Raw genomic sequence first — 17,017 nt, 5'->3', positions numbered from 1 at the left:
TGTTTATTTCATGCTGTTACATTTTGAGAAGAAGTATTGAAAACCAGGGGATATCTGGCAGCAAAGGAAATATGGCAGCAAAGGAGAAGTAGTTGAAAGCTCTTTATATTGAAATAAACAAGCAATCAAACTACAAAAGCTTATCAACTGAAATCTTAATTTGAAGGACAGTTTTTAGGAGGCAAGGAGAAAGGTACTGGGTTGTGCCAATAGATTAGTACCAGTGGACAGAATTAGAGAGCCAGACTTCAGCTTAGTATAGTAAAAGCAGTTACAGATGCCAAACAACAAAGCAGTTCAATTCCCAGAAGAGTAAACGAATGATCTCAGAGCATGGAAGAGGAGGTCATCATCTGGAAGAGAAGTTGGGCTAAAGTATCAGAAATTCTGAACCTTTTGTGGGCTAGTTTATTAGAGAAAAAAAATCAGATCTGTGCCAATTATAAGCTCTATATTTATACTCTAGGATGTATACACACAATTTTCCCTTACCTGGCTAGGTAACATTTTGTCTTATATCTTTGCTACATGTCTAATATTTCTAAGTCTATTATATTCATATCTCTTCTCTTTCCTATACAATTTATTCATTTTATTTTTAATCTGTAGAGGGCTTCAACTTTTCAATAAATTGGTAAATATATCTTTTTCATTGTGGTGAAATATAAAAGTGCTGCAGTTCTGAAAACAAATTCATATCTATTCATATCAAATTCATATCTATTCATATAACTCCATGATTTTATATTGTAGCATTTCTGTAAATTTTCTTTTTCCAGAAAAAAGTTGATATATTTGTAAAGTTTTATAAACTTGTGAAATTATGAAAATTCTAAGCTTTTAATGCAATGCTGTATAGCCATGACTTTCATGGGAGAAAAGAGTTACAAATCTATTTTATAAAACACGTGTCTTTCATTTAATGGAAACATATACAGCAAGTCTGGCCCTTAAGTCTAGATACCTTCATTCAAATGGGTCATCACAGCTTATTTTTCCTCTATTCAGTTGAAGTCATCTCCTGACATACCCAGCCTTGTCATTCCCTCCATGTCTACCTGGTTTCAATGATGCCAGGGTTTTCTCCTAGACCATATTAATAGGTCGGATCTAGACTTGTCATAGATCTATGTCTACCTATTCACTTACTCTTTCAACATAAACCTGAATCAAACAAAAAATGCAGAGGAATATTATAGATAAGATGGAATTAAACTAATATTCAAATTCTTCTGTGGCCCAAATCATCTATATAATTTTATTAACCCTCTACTTTGTTCACAGAAGCAAAGAAATCTGCTGAATTAATGCAGAATGCATACTTAGATACATATTAAATTATCTGGTTACCTATTAAAACTCTTAAAAAATAACAGACCAAATTCTAACTGAGGTAAATACCATGAATTAATTGATTAAATTCACGAAAGAAAACATAGAGGTTATACTTGTACAGTGCATTAATATTAGTTTCAACTCCATTTTGATAGAATAAAGTGGTGTTTATAAATTTCTTTTAGGGTTTGAGTCTGTGAAAATCTCAAAAATCTTTGGATTCTGTTGAAAAATGCTCATACTTAGATACAGAGAAAAATGAACAACGCCGTATACTTTCTGTCATACTACCAAAAGTATTTTCTCCATGACAATAGAAAATAAAATAAATCTAATCAAATTGACATTTTTTTTAAGTATTTTTAAAAACTAGGAATTTAAGACACTGGAAAAATAGTTTCATCAGAAACTGGAAGACTAAAATTTACTGGATTCGTGTGGGAAAAAAGCACTAATATGTTCCAAAATTATTCCACAGATGCCATACTGTATGGCATAAGTTCACCATTCCCACTGTCCTCAGACCCCCAGTCCCTTTCCCTTTTCTGGGTTGAACCTTTGGTTATTGGTCAGTTCTGGTAGTTCAGGTCTACAGATAGATGAAAATGGTGATAGGCTAATATTTATATGCTCTCAGCATAAGGTATAATTTGAATTCTTTCTTGGTAAAGGCAATGCCTTTGTGTTGAGATGGCCAAATTTGGTAATAACCATTATGGGATGACTTACTCAGGAAATGAGTCCTATTTTCAACACATTAAGAGAGCTCAGGTGAATGAGATTATAACCTCAAAAGAATGATCCCTAGATTGTGTCTTCTAAGCACCTAAGTTAATGGTTACATGTGGGGATTAGTCCACCACCTCCGCAAGGGCATGGTTAAATGATTTATAAAAGCTCATCTGTTCTTCCTTCAGAGCAAAAATAGTTCTGTCCTTGCTTATCTCTGTACAAGCCATCTCTTTTTGCTTGAAGTTTGAAAATGACTTCCTCTTGTCTTTTCTGCTGCTAGATAGGATATGAATTTCTAGAGACAAGATTTCTTATTCCAAGACAAAACATCATTGAGAAATCTAACTTTAACCACAGCCCTTGGCTGAATACAAGAATACATGATAGGGAAGCGGTCTTGGCCCAGTGGTTAGGGTGTCTGTCTACCACATGGGAGGTCTGTGGTTCAAACCCCAGGCCTTCTTGACCCGGGTGGAGCTGGCCCATGCTCAGTGTTGATGCACGCAAGGAGTGCACCCCATAAGGAGAGCTGCCCAGCACGAAAGAAAGTTCAGCCTGCCTAAGAATGGCGCTGCCCACACGGAGAGCTGACACAACAAGATGATACAACAGAAAGAAACACAGATTCCTGTGCCGCTGACAACAGAGGCGGACAAAGAAGAAGACACAGAAAATAGACACAGAGAACAGACAACTGGGGGGTGGGGGGAAAGGAGAGAAATAAATAAATCTTTAAAAAAAATACATGATATATCAGCAAGAGAAATAAAGCAGACAGGGCCCTCCCTGCATATCAATTTTGGTGTGTGAGTCTTTCATTACCGTGGCAGTTACAGATTCTATGAACAGGAGTGGTTCTCTCCAAACCTGGGTAATATCATTGACGTTCACAGTAGGGCATTTTGTATTCAAGATCCCATTCTGTTGGCAGTTAGAATCCTTATATGCAAATTGTGCAGTTAAAAATTTGGCATCTTATATGTAGATAATTGAGAATTCGTAAGGAGCTAAGCACAGATAGTGGGAATGTTTTTTATGAATAGAGATAAGCAAGCAATGAAGCCATGTGCTACATTAGCTTTTAAGACTGTCCCTATTAATTTCCTCAAACAATTGCATCTTATACTTGCCTTAGTTCTGAACATATTTTGATAAGGCATCTTTATTTAATAATATTTGATCATGCAAAATTAAACACATTTAACTTTTAATTTTTCTGTTAATAGAATAATGTCTCAATGTATTTCTTTTCTCAGGACAGTTTCATAGGCTCATGGGACCTAGATTCCTGAACACCTACTTAAAAAACTATAACTCAGGGAAATCCTCTAAATATTGCTGAATCCAGTTACTTTTTCAATTTGAAACTCTATTGATCCATTCTGACATCCATCCTTATAACTTCTGAGCAGTGATAAAACTTACCAAATCTTATTCTTGATCACACAGAACTATTTAAAAACTGAAAAAATGGGGTTAATTTCAGCTTCTTTTAGAAAGATGATTGTCTTTAAAAAAAAAACAGAAAAAGAATGAGTGAGACAAGTAAAAATAGTAGAGTAGTAACCCATGTGGGACTCTAAAGACTACTTTCTATTTATTTAGATAAATAATGTAAAGGATTGTTCCTCATTACTGGTCTTCATCTTCTTTACCTTTTATTATACTTTCTTATAGTCAAATTTCAGACCCATCAAACTGCCATTTTCTAAACATGTTATGCTACTTTGTTCATGGATGCCTTTGTACATTCGGTATCTTCTAAATGCAATAGCCACCCCTCAACTTCTTCCAGATAAATCATCCTTCAAAACCCAATTCAAGGATTACCATTTCATGTAAACATTTTCTGATACTTGTTATAGTTATAAAAGTCTTTGTGTTACTTATTGTGTACCTCTATCAGTATTTATTGTACTTGTGAGATCATGGATCTTACTATATGTATCTTTTATTAGAAATGAGCTCCTTGAGCACAAAGACTTTGTCCTGTTCCTCTAACATTGACTAACACAAGCCTAGAATATAGGATGTAGAATAGAATAAATGAGTAAAATTGAATTGACCTCAATGAAGAAAAAAGCTATAAGCTTCTCTGAATGTACGTCCATATGGTTAGCAGAATACCAAAGAATACATACAGAGTGACCTAAAAAGGAAATGGAAGAAAATGTAGCATTAATGTGGAGAAAGTGGCCACAGTAGCTGCTGAGGGTAGGGAGAGGGAAGAAGAGATATGATGTGGGGGCATTTTCGGGACTTGGAGTTGTCCTGGGTGGTACTGCAGGGACAGTTGCTGGACATTGTAGGTCCTGCCATAGCCCACTGGGTGGACTGGGTAAGAGTGTACACTACAATGAAAACCACTATCCATGTGGTGCAGCAGTGCTCCAAACTGTATTCACCAAATGCAATGAGTGTGCCACGATGATGAAAGGGGTTGTTGATGTGGGAGGAGTGGGGTGAGGAGGGTGGGAGTTATATGGGGACCTCATATTTTTTTAATGTAACATTTGAAAAATAAATAAAATCGAAAAAAAGGAAATCACTATACAACTGATCAAGCTAATCAGCTCCTTTAACTGTTACAATTACCATTATATACCCATTAATAATTTTAGTTATTTTAATGGCCAAGTCAGATTGATGACTGATTGGCTTACTATATATTCCAGCTGTTGCTTTTAGGTCAAAAGTGGTTAGGAAGCTTGGATTTGCCACTTATAAGCTAAACTTGCCTCTGAGCAAGGGTACAGAACAATCAGACCACTCAAAAAAATCCACACATAGTTGATGCATCAGCAACAAGATGTTGTGTCAAAAGAATAGGTTCTGAAGTCAGGCAGATAAGCCTCAGTTCTTGAAATGTTTACCTTCTAAATTTAAGGTTTTGAGTTAGATACTTTTCTGAGCAAGCTATTATATATTTTTTAATTTAATTGCCTTTTTAAAGTTACATAGATCAAAAAATGTTACATTAAAAAATATGAGGTTCCCATATACCCCATTCCTCACCCCACTCCACCCCTCCCACATCAACAAGCTCTTTCACATTGTGGCACATTCATTGCATTTGGTGAATACAGTTTGGAGCACTGCTGCACCGCATGGATTATAGTTTACATTGTAGTTTACACTCTCCCATTCAGTGGGTTATGACAGGATATATAATGTCCAGCATCTGTCCTGCAATGTCATTTAGAAAAACTCCAAGTCCCGAAAATCCTCCCACATCAGATCCCTTCTTCCTTCTCCCTGCCCTCAGCAACTACCGTGCCCACTGTATCCACATCAATGATACAATTTCTTCCATTGCTAGTCACAATAGTTCTATAGTAGAATACCAGCAAGTCCACTCTAATCAATATTTCATTCCTTCATCCTGTGGACCCTGGGATGGTGATGTCCACTCCACCTCTAAACTGAGAGGGGTCTTAGGTCCCATATGGTTGTTGGATGCAATTCTTCTGCTTGCAGTTGTAGGCACTCTCAGTTCCCTGGTGTGGTGGTTGACCATCTTCACCTCCCTGTCAGCTTACTTGGGTAAATCTAACAAACAGGAGCAGGAGTTGCAGCTCTGCTGAGGCTCAGGGCCCAGCTGGCACATGGCCAGTCCAGAGATTCAAGTCTCCTGAGTATACAGCAACCCTAGTGCCAACCACAGATTCAATAAAAGTGACAGAAGAGGCATGTGTAGAAAGGTCACATCTAAGTCCAACTCCATCACACTCAGGAGCACAAATTCCAAAGTAGGCACAACTGACATGGTACAGAACTCCAGAGCCATCAGCCATGACCAAAGAACCTGTGTGTCTCCATAGTCCTTAGGAGCACCAGTACCTGGGGTTGTGTCTACTTTGGCTGTTCTGGGATCCTGCTGAGATGTGTGTATGTGCAACCCCTCTGATGACCTCCAGACTCTTTTTTGATGACTCTTAGCCATATTAACTCATTTGTCTTTACCATTTCCCCTTTTATTCAAGGTCATTTTCTAGTTGCATCACCAGCTATATATGTTTTAATTGTTGGGTTTTTTTTTTTTTTTAAGAACAGTAATATCTACCTCAAGGTTCTGTGTGGGAGAATGGTATGAGATTCTGATGAGATAATATTTGGAAAGTGCCTACCTCCATTTCTGACATAAAAATTAATAAAAATTAACTTTATTTCCCATTCACTGTCACTTTTCTTTTACAGACACTCCTCATTGAACTTTGCTGTGCCTCTGTACCCCTTTTGGGTGCTGGGGTTATTTGATGGAAATCATAGGTCCTACCAAAGAGTTTCCTTAATTCTTAGAAAAGCAGAAGTTGGAATAAAATGAAGGTACTAAGCATAATAATTATTGGGCACTCTCTTCTTTCTTCCTACCTTCCTTTCTCCCTCTCTCCCTCCTTCTTTTCCTTCCTCCTTTTTCTTTTCTACTTCTTCCTCATCTTTCTTCTTCCTTTTCCTTTATTCTTCCTTCTCTTCCTCTTTTTCCTCTAAGAATCTAAGCAAATCTCAGAAATACAAAGACATTCTAAAATTGAAAGTTTATCTGTACTAAATGTTAGCAATGAATGCCTGCTCCCATTTTATCTGAAGCTAGCCATCATCCCTAATCTTTATTTCTATTTGAGTTATTTTCCAGACCCATTTTCCCCAGGTTCCTAGTAAAGTGCTTAAAATCCATCACAAAATCATAAAAATAATGTGCTATGCTCTCTTCTCCTCAGAAATTTAAGACTGCATCTTTGCAACTCTGCTGTTTTATTATTCAACTTAGTGGGGAAAAATGGCATTAGCTCATTTGTTTAATTTTGTTTAAGCAAACAAATCAGTTGATTGAGGAATCTTCACTTTTCAGCTCATTGTTTGATCATTAGGTAGGTAGATACAAATTAAGTTATACCACTGGAGCAGGAATGATAGGGAGACATTTCCTAGCACTAGACAGATTATAGCTGCTGAGATAGACCTTTAAGGTATTAGACAAGTATTTGGTGGAGAATGGTTAACAAACACTAATTAAGATAGCTGCAAAAAAAAAAAAAAAAAACCCTGGGGGAAGATCAATATTATTAAGTGTTTAAACTGGTTTTTCACATTTACTGAATCTATATGCATTTGGATGAGCTGCAATTCCTCCTTCATGTTCCTACTTTCTCCTCCCCTCTCATTTAAATGCAGTGTTAGCTTGCAGATCACACTCCTAATTATCTCTTGTTCTCTGAAGGAACCTAAGTTGCCACTTATATAATATATATTGTACAAATTTGCCTAACACTGTTTCTGATATTGGTCGCTATGTAAAGCTGATGAACCTGCTCGGATTAAGAATGAATATAAACAAAATAAAAAAGATTCCCACCTACTTCCTCCAGAGGTTGAGCAAAGGAAAACTATACTTGATTGATGTGGAAGGTAAGAGTAATCCTGATTTTAGTGTCAACCACCATGATCTAGAATTAAGTAAGGGTTAATTGACTGTAGCAAAAAAAAAACACCAGGTAAACTGAATCCAAGCATACTGTGAATACAAGCTGCCCACAATCAATTATTGGTTACTTAAAGCATATTCTAAATTAATAATTATTATTATAATAATTAGCATGTATGAAACATGTTTTACATTTCATCCTCATTGCCACCATATGAAGTTGGCACTAATTGATCCCTGTTTTTATTATGAGTAATTTGAAGCTCAGAGAATTTAGGTGATTGCTCAGAGCTACACAGTTAGTAGATCATAGAGTGGGAAAGTAGACTGAGGTAGCCTGGTTTGAGAGTTCACACTTCATCTAAAACAATTTTCCATTTTGCTCAAGGTGCCAAATTTTGATCTTACTGAGCCAGGACCAGGACTACAAACTTGGTGGAAAGACTGTCAATAGGGCATTAGGCAATCCTTGATATCAGGAAAACATAATTTGTCAGAATAAAAGCAGGAAATAAGAAGAAAGCTAAGTGATCAGAGAGGACATACTTGGATGCTAGGACCTCAGAAATCACTACAAGAATACCTGTCTCTTCATGAAATACTGCTATTATACTTTTTATTCTTTTCCTACCAGTCCACTGTAATGCCATCAGCAAAGGACCTTACAGTATTCCAAGACCCACTCATACCACAAATAACAAGACATTATATTTATCGAGTGCTTACTCTGTGCCGGTATTAGGAAAGTGCATTATATACATTATTTCTTTTATTCCTTGTGTTTGTGAAAATACTACTACTTATTTACTTTAAAGTTGAATATTTTGAAACTTAAGAAGTTTAACACATTTTGTGATTCCAGAATTAAGAAATGCAATCAGAGAAATATAAATTGCCAACAATGATATATTATGTTATATGCACCAGAGCAGTAAAAATAGAAAGATAGGTAATTCTGATTGTTGGTGGGGATGTGGGGTATGTGGACTTAGGTTCCTTCATGCACTGTCAGATAAAGAATATACTGAAGAATCCATTCTAAAGATCAATCTGAAACATCAAATTACCTAATACCTGGAAATTATATCACAAAGATCTACAAAGAGGTTCATTGCAAACTTGTTTGTGACACTGGGGTTGTGGAGGCACTATAAGCATCCATTACAAGAAGCTTTAATAAATAAAATGTGGCAAAAGGCCATTATCGGTTATTGTGCAACTGTTGGAAGCAATAAGTATATACATGTGTCTGGAAGAATACATTGCAAAAATTGGAAAGAGATAATTATTATGAATTATATATCTAAAAATGACCTGTATCCAGAATACATAAAGAACCGTACAATGCAATAAGACAAATAACCCAATTAAAAAAATAAGCCAATAATTTGAATAGACATTTCTCTGAAGATGGCTTCAAAGAAAATAATGGCTAATAAGCATTTGAAAAGATGTTCATCATTAGCCATTAGTGAAATGCAAATCAAAGCCCCTATAAGATAACACGTTAGGATGGATATAATCCAAAAGGAAATCAATGATAATTGTTGATGAGGAAGTGAGGAAATAAAGAACTCTAATACATTGATGATGGGATTATAAAATGGTACAGTTGTTTTGGAAAACAGTTTGACATGTCCTTAAAATATTAAACATAGATTTAGCAAATTATCACACAATTCCATTCCTAGGTGTATAACTAAGACAACTAAAAACATGTAAGAGGTAGCAGCATTATTCAGAAAAGCCAAAAGGTGGAAACAACATATGTCTATTAACCGATGAATGGATAAACAAGATATTCATACAATAAGCTATCTTTTATCGTAAAAAGGAATAGCACACTGATACATGCTACAATACAGATGAACTTTGACATTATGCCAAATGAAAGAAGCCAGTCACAAGAGACCACATATTGCATGATTTCATTTATATGAAGAGCCCAGAATAGGCAAAGCAATTGAGACAGAAAGTAGATTAAATACTACTTAAGGATGTGGAAAGTGTGGGGAAAATAAGAAGTGAGAGCTAAAATTATGACTTTCTTCTAGAGAAGATGAAAGTATTGTAAACTTCAATTATGGTAATGGTTACACCCTCTTTTGAATATACAAAAATTTGAATTATATACTTTAAATGAGTGAATTAGACAGTATGTGAATTATAAATAAGCATATCTTCAATAAAGCTGTTAAAAAATACAGCACAGAATACCACAAGTAAGGTATAGAATAGGATATACATCATAGTACAATTTATGTACTATAAAATACCTACTCATAAAAAAGCAATTATACATCATTCTAATTCTAAGTGAATTCAAAGTCCATTAGACCTATATATACAAATACCTACTCATTTAATTCTCCATTTTTTTAATCTCTGTGACCTTCACATTGATTTCATTTCTGCAAATGCCACTGCCTTCCTCATCACTCAGAATTGCTCCAGGCCTGAAATAAATTCAAATGCTCACTTTCTCAAGACAAACCCCATTCTTCTAGCTACTTCACTCAGTACTCCCGTTAGAATTATTCTTCAGCCTCATCACAACGGAGCCTTCCTTATCCTATCCTGTTTTCATTTCCCTCATAAAACAACTTTGATTCTATACTCCACCATCTCAATTCTATTTCTTTGCTTTCATAATATATTAATCCAAGCTCCAACTTTTTCTTTTGCCTGTAACTTAGGTGCTATTGGCTACCACTATACACATATTTATTTACAACACTTATGTTAGGGTCACTAAAAATGTGTGGACTTCTATTTCACTCAGAGGATCAACTTTTCCGTATTTCCCTATAACCTTACTCTCCATTCTTCACAGTACAGTGTCTGCCCCATCTTTCCTTTTTCACAAACCCTTAACCATGCCACTTCTCTCTTCTCTTGATAGTCTCAACAGAGATTTTTTTCCTCATATTGCAGGGAAAAAATGGGGAAGATTGAAGTCGTTGGAAAATCTCTCATTTTCACTATAAATTCTATGAAATTATCTCCACCTGCATCCATCTTTTCCTTTGTCCCTCTTGCTGCAATAAATGATTGTATCATATCCATACATTTAATGTTATCATTTACCTTAAAACAGTAATTACTCCCTCCATGTTTTTAATCTGGCATTTGCTAGTGACTATTTCTCATAAGCATTGTAATATACTAAAATTCTTCCATTCTTAACAAATCTCCCTAAATCCCATATCCATGTATCTCTGCCTAAGTAATAACCTTATTTCTCATCTGACTTGTTTAATGAATTTCCCTTATCTACCTTTATATTCGTGTCCCCTAACATCTCTTCAGAGCAATGCAATGTGGCTTTCCCCTCTGCGCATCACAAAATCATCTCCCCAATTTGATTACTGATTTCCATGTGACTAAACTCAATAGATATTTCACACTTCTTATGTCCTTAGCTGGCTTCAATTTCCTTTATGTACTAGTCCCACTTGAAGCTATAAGATCCTCCATTGGCTTCAATAGTACCCAATGCTCCTGACACTCTCAACATCTTTCCTTGCTTGCTCCCCAATTCTTAAATATTGAATCTCTACAAGATATTTTCATATGTCTTTTTCTTCTTTCATTCTATACCAAGATCCTTAAGTGTTTTCAGAGCTTTGGTTTAAAAGTCATTCCTTGGTTAGTGGTAGGTTTGTGACAGCAGCAGATCTCTGCCTTTCTCAACAGCAGTGGTTACAGATTGTTTATTCTATCACTGTTAGGGAAACATTTAAGACCAATAAAATCAGAGATTCACCTGAAAAGACCTTTGGGGTAGGTGGAATTAGGTATAAAAGATAGTGGTTTTGAAATCTAAGCTCAAGGGTTCATAAACTTCATTCATTGTCAGGGACAATTTGTGGACACATGTGTAGGGTGGCACCACGTGGGAGCGCGGCGACAGCAAGGGTCGGCTCGTCTCCAGGCGCCCGTGCGAGTCAGACCCGGGTGGCGGGAATGGGCATTAAGGCCCTCCGCTTGGGGTTCGGGCATACTGCCCGCCCCTCTGCCCAGCTGCACCCACTTCCCCCTCGGTGGCCTAACCCCGCCTCTCCCCCGAGGGCCACCACCGTGCCATGACAGCTCCGCCTCGCTGCCGCCGAGAACCCTGGCTACCCCGTCTTCTGCCCGCAACCAGTGATGCACTCCTGCACGAAATTATCAGCCGTCTCCCGCCCCCGGCCATGCCCCCTGCCCCTCCCCCATCTTCACCCTATATTAACCGCTGTACTTCCTGAATAAATCAGACTTGCACACAGATCCTGGTCTCCTCAGTAGTCTTCTTCCTACCGTGCGTCCTCCGCACCTTGCCGGCCCCTGAGCGCCTTCTCAGAAGGCCCCTCCGTGTGTTGCAGCCCTCCGCCCGAGCCCACACCGCCCCTGCAGTGGCCCTCCGGGCGAGCCCACACTGCGACATTTGGCGTCCAATGTAGGGGCAACAACTTCCTGGCCGGACCCCCACCCGCCTCGCCCGCAAGGTAAGGACTCCCGTCTTCGCTAGGCCCCGCCGTCGGCGCCATGGGCAGCCGTCTTTCCTCCTGCCAGGCACCTCAGGTTAGGGCCCTTGCCGGCCTTTTAGACACCAATCATATGAATGTCTCAGTAAAGCAGCTCCAAACGTACTGGGACCTTTTGCTGCCTTTCAATCCCTGGCTCTCCACTTGCCAGCTGTGGGACCCGGACACGTACACTAACCTCATTGACCACGTCACGGCGGCTATGGAGTATGAGAACAAGCGTTTTCCCCCCAGCCTTCTCCCCACGCTCATCGCCATTCGCTCGTGCCTCCAGGGCACCCCCGTCAATCGGGACACTTTCCACTGCACCTGCGGTAAGAGCAAGGGAGAGGGGTCTCAGTCAGACAGTGATTCCGACACCGAGTCCTTGTCCAGCTGCCTCAACAATGCCCTGGACTCTTGCCTGCCCAAACCGGATGCGCCTACCTCGCCCCAAGATGGCGAACTTCCGCGTTCTTCTTGGGAGGATAAAGGGAAGTCCCTCCCCCTATACCCACCCCCTCCGGCCACGGCGCCATCTTGGCCCCCGCCGGAAGAGGAGCGGCCACCATCTTACAAGCCGCCTACCCCCTGGGGCAGTCCGCCATCTTGTGAGGCGCCGCCATCTTGGGACGAGCCACGTTCTCGCCCCACCCCCTGGGCACTCCCCGCCGCGGATCCCTCACCTGCCAGAGGGCCCATGGGTACTTGGCCCCCATGGGCAGAGGCCCCCGCGCATCAGACGCCGCTCTTATACCCGCTGAATGCCGCCCCCTCGCGGCACTGTCCGCAGGATTGGTACCCCTTTACAGCCGACGAAATAAAAAACCTCCGCAAGGCTGTTAAAGAGGACGGCCTCGGTAGCCCGTACGCCAAACATTTGCTTGAGGAGCTTAGCACTCAGCTCGCGGTTCCGTATGACTGGGTTTCCCTCACTCGGGCCATTCTAACCCCCGGCCAATTCATCGACTGGCGTGCTCACTTTACATCAGAGGCAGAAAAGCAAGTAGCACACAACGCCCGTGTCGGGGCTCACCATCCCCTGGACGCTTACACAGGCACGGGCCAATTTGCCAATCCGGCCCAATATCACAACGCCCCCCCCCAAGTTCTGGCTCCAACTTCGCGAGCTGGCTTTCCGCAGGCCTCAGCCCCGCCAGCAAGAGGCCGCTCACCCACGCCACCACCCCCTGCCGTAATGTGGACCGTTCCACTGGAACCCAAGAAACCAATAATGGAGTTAGAGGTTGAAGGCCAATGGTTCGAGGGAATCCTTGACACCGGGGCAGAAATATCCTGCTTCCCAGAAACAGCCGCACACAACTGGGGTGTGCTCCCCGGCCCCCGCGTCATTGGAGCCACCGGAACAGCTCCCTCATTCCAAACCAGCCGAGATCTTATTTGGAAGGACAAGGAAGGCCGCCAAGGCACCTTCCGCCCCCTTGTCCTGACCGGCATTGACAATATCTTCTGGGGCCGGGATGTCCTCTCGAACTGCGGAGCCATTCTATCCACAGCTCCCCCCCAATGATATACGCCACTGCTCGCATTACACCTCCAGCACCCACTCCTCTTGAATGGGATACCGAGGAGCCCATTTGGGTGGAGCAGTGGCCCATCTCATCCCAGAAACTGTTAGTTCTCCGAGCTCTTGTCTATGACCAGCTCGACCCAGGACACATTGAGCCATCCACCACAACCTCCTCTGCTTTGATGAGGATGGCCTTTCCCCAGTACATGCTCATTGGGGCCCGTCCTACCGGCCCATACAGGCCCCCCTTGTTCAGTGGAAAGACCCCAAGACTAACATCTGGTCAGGGCCTGCCCCCCTCCTTGCCCAGGGAAGGGGTTTTGCTTGTGTCTTTCCAGATGACGCCGCCCAGCCCATCTGGATCCCAGGACGCCTCATCCGGCCCGCCACCGCCAAACCGCCTGACCCGGAGAGAGAATCGTCGCCAGCGACACCTCGCCCCTCGGATGGCCATGATGACCCTGAATGCCGAGCCCGACCCTCTCCGCCAACAAGTTCTGCGGCTACTCCACCTAGCCCCAGCTGAAAGGGCCCGGCGGCCACCGCCACCCACCTTCACCCCCCCCCCCAAGACAGGCTTCTCAAACGCACTGCCTGGCGAGGCCCCCCCCCAACAAAATGAGCGCTGGCCCTTCCTCTTCCACCTTCTTCGGCGCTTAATAATAAAAGAAAAGGGGGAAATGTAGGGTGGCACCGTGTGGGAGCGCGGCGACAGTAAGTGTCGGCTCGTCTCCAGGCGCCGGTGCGAGTCGGACCCGGGTGGCGGGAATGGGCGTTAAGGCCCTCCGCTTGGGGTTCGGGCGTACTGCCCGCCCCTCTGCCCAGCTGCACCCGCTTCCCCCTCGGTGGCCTAACCCCGGCCTCTCCCCCGAGGGCCACCGCCGCGCCATGACAGCCCCGCCTCGCTGCCGCCGAGAACCCTGGCTACCCTGTCTTCTGCCCGCAACCAGTGACGCACCCCTGCACGAACCTATCAGCCGTCTGCCGCCCCCCGGCCATGCCCCCTGCCCATCCCCCATCTTCGCCCTATATTAACTGCTGTACTTCCTGAATAAATCAGACTTGTGCACAGATCCTGGTCTCCTCGGTAGTCTTCTTCCTACCGTGCGTCCTCCGCACCTTGCCGGCCCCAGAGCGCCTTCTCGGAAGGCCCCTCCGTGTGTTGCAGCCCTCCGCCCGAGCCCACACTGCCCCTGCAGCGGCCCTCCGGGCGAGCCCACACTGCGACACACATGAAAGGATTCATGAAGATTAATAGCAATATTTGCAGAAGGAAACTTCAGATGTCAAGAAGGTGGTGTGTAAAAGCTTTCAGATTTGGATGTTCATAAAGCCTGATAAACTCTGGAACATAATAATGGCACACAGGGATACATAAGTACAGACAACCTGTAAAAAGAAAACTAGTTCTGTGCAGTTGGCATTAACTAATAAGAAATAAATGTCAACCAAAGAAATCATACCTGTAATCCCTTCTCACTATAATATAAATCCCATTAAGAAATTAGTTCTGGTTTTAAAGGAAATAATTTATAATTATATTTAACCTTTTCTCTATAAAGAGTTACTTACTTTACCTGTTACATTCTCCTGTACTGCTTCCAAAGCAGTAAATCTGGCTGGATGGAATTCTCTCACTTAGATTTCCATCAATTTTTAAAGTATCAATTGTCCTCTTTAAAGGAGCAATTATATTAATAAAATATATTTCAGGTGAACTCTTCATAGATTTAATGTTTATGTATTAAGAAGAAGTTGATTATGGTTTTAAAATAAATCAAGAAAAGTTTCTTTAAAAACAAATGACCATGTTAGCAGGTAAGTTAGAAAATTGTCTAGAAAAAGATTAACATTTCTATAGCCTGTTTATTGTCACATTAGATATACTCTCAGATAAATTAATTGCATCCAGAATAGTTTAAAAAACTCCATAGATTGGCTATCAGAGCTCTCCAAGAGAGTACTGCCTCAAACTTTATAAAAGCCTTGCCTCTCATAGGACTAATTTAAAAGGGAAACAAGCACAAAAACAATCTTGCTTTCCAGCCAGGTAAACTTATTTATGGTCCTCTACACTTGTATTCTCATTTGCACATTCATGATTTTACTCTCAAAAGGATTTTTCTCTACTAGAAGTCTCAACAATCTTCTTTATCTATTTACATGGTGCATTGCAAAATCCTGAATAAGTATATTCACTTTAATAAAAGCTTTTTGACAGAGCACTCAGTCCATCATGATACAACCCTTCCTAGACCTCTTGGCATGGAATGAAGTTGTGAATTAAATAAGATATTATATAAAATGTGCTATACTCTAGCATGCTTGTTTTCCAAGTATTCATATTTGGAGGATATCACCAATTATTGTCATTGGGACTATTCCCATAACACTATATCCTACTCTTTATTGTTGTTTAAACTTTTATCTGTTCAATATTCCCCTAACTAGTTCATAATATTTTATTACCTAGAGACTACAGCTTTTCCTTCTTCACAGTGAATACAGCTCCTGAAATACAAAGGATATTCAATGAATAGTTAAGGAAATAAACCTGAAGAAAGTGAAAGGAAGGAGGGGGGAAAGGAAGGCAGGAAGGAAAGGCACAAGCAAGAGAGTAAACTATGAGGAAAGGAGTACATGGAACAAATAAAGGGATCACAAACCCCTCTGTCACTTTGATAAACACAATTCAAAAAGCCTGAAGATTTAGGTCTGTGAATTAATGCTTATAAACTTGCTCAAATATTATAAATGCTCTATAAATATAAAGCATTAAAAACCAATCTAAATCTGAAACCAGAATAGCTTCTGCTCTCAATACTGTTGAATTGAATTGTCCTTTAAATTTGTTCCACACTAGTCTGCCCCTTTGTAAATTTAGTGAAAATTGTGCAATGCTTGTGGGATTTGGAATGGTTCCGAATGAATTCTAATGAAGTTCTGTGAAGAGTCAACTATCCTATTACTAAGTAATAGTTGCCTTTTGTTCGGAAAGTCAACTTGAAACCTCCTTAGCTAGAGATAAGATATTTGCTATATAGATGGAATGTTTAAACCTCATTTCAAATCTTTGTACCACTTTAAATATACATTTAAAAAACATGTTATGACAGCCTAAGGGATCATTTTATTTTAAGGTCATTTAAAATCCCCAATACATGTTTCACAATGCTTTAAGAATTTATAAACAAGTATTTACACAGAAAAACATAATTTCCAATATGCTTTTAAAGTCTATTATAAATTTATAGAGAGAGAGAGAAAGAGAGCGAGCGAGACTTCTACTGCTTATTGTGTTTTGTCATAAAAATGAACAAACTACAGTGTTATTATTACTTCTTTAGGTTTGTTTTAAATAATTCCAAATATGTGACAAAAATAAACTCAAAGACTGGCTAATTGCTGACAAATTTTAAATGCAAGAGTCAGAGTCATTCAATTAGTTAAAATGGAAACATTTTAAATACAAGAAAATTGATGTCTATAGGT

This window comes from Dasypus novemcinctus, chromosome 5, assembly GCF_030445035.2.
Source record: "Dasypus novemcinctus isolate mDasNov1 chromosome 5, mDasNov1.1.hap2, whole genome shotgun sequence".
Classification (NCBI taxonomy): domain Eukaryota; kingdom Metazoa; phylum Chordata; class Mammalia; order Cingulata; family Dasypodidae; genus Dasypus; species Dasypus novemcinctus.
Note: the sequence above shows the minus strand (reverse complement) of the source record.